Raw genomic sequence first — 434 nt, forward strand, 5'->3', positions numbered from 1 at the left:
GGAAAAAAATGCAATAAATTTCCACACAGATTGTCAGTGGCTCTTCTTATTTCAAGCGCGCGCGCTTGAGCGTTACTGACTCAGCGTCGATAAGTCCAGCCACTACTATGACTCAGCGAATTAATGCTCCGCACTGTACATGTACGCACGCACACAACACATACTCACACATACGCATATACATATTTATATTATTAAATTTTAAGTAAATATATGTATTTATCTGTTATTATATGGAAATTAGGGCTCTAATTTTATTCCGTTTTTCGAAGATACGTGTAAACGTAAAACGTTTATCCGTTTATATTCGCTTTCAAAAAAACGTTTACTTGAAGATAAATGTTTACACGTTTAATTAGCATATCTGTTTATAAAAGAAACATTTTTCCGAATATACGTGTTTTATTATACATTTAAACGAAAATACATTTACA

The sequence above is a fragment of the Mycetomoellerius zeteki genome, unplaced genomic scaffold (assembly GCF_001594055.1).
Source record: "Mycetomoellerius zeteki isolate Tzet28-1 unplaced genomic scaffold, Tzet1.0 scaffold44, whole genome shotgun sequence".
In the NCBI taxonomy this organism is placed as follows: domain Eukaryota; kingdom Metazoa; phylum Arthropoda; class Insecta; order Hymenoptera; family Formicidae; genus Mycetomoellerius; species Mycetomoellerius zeteki.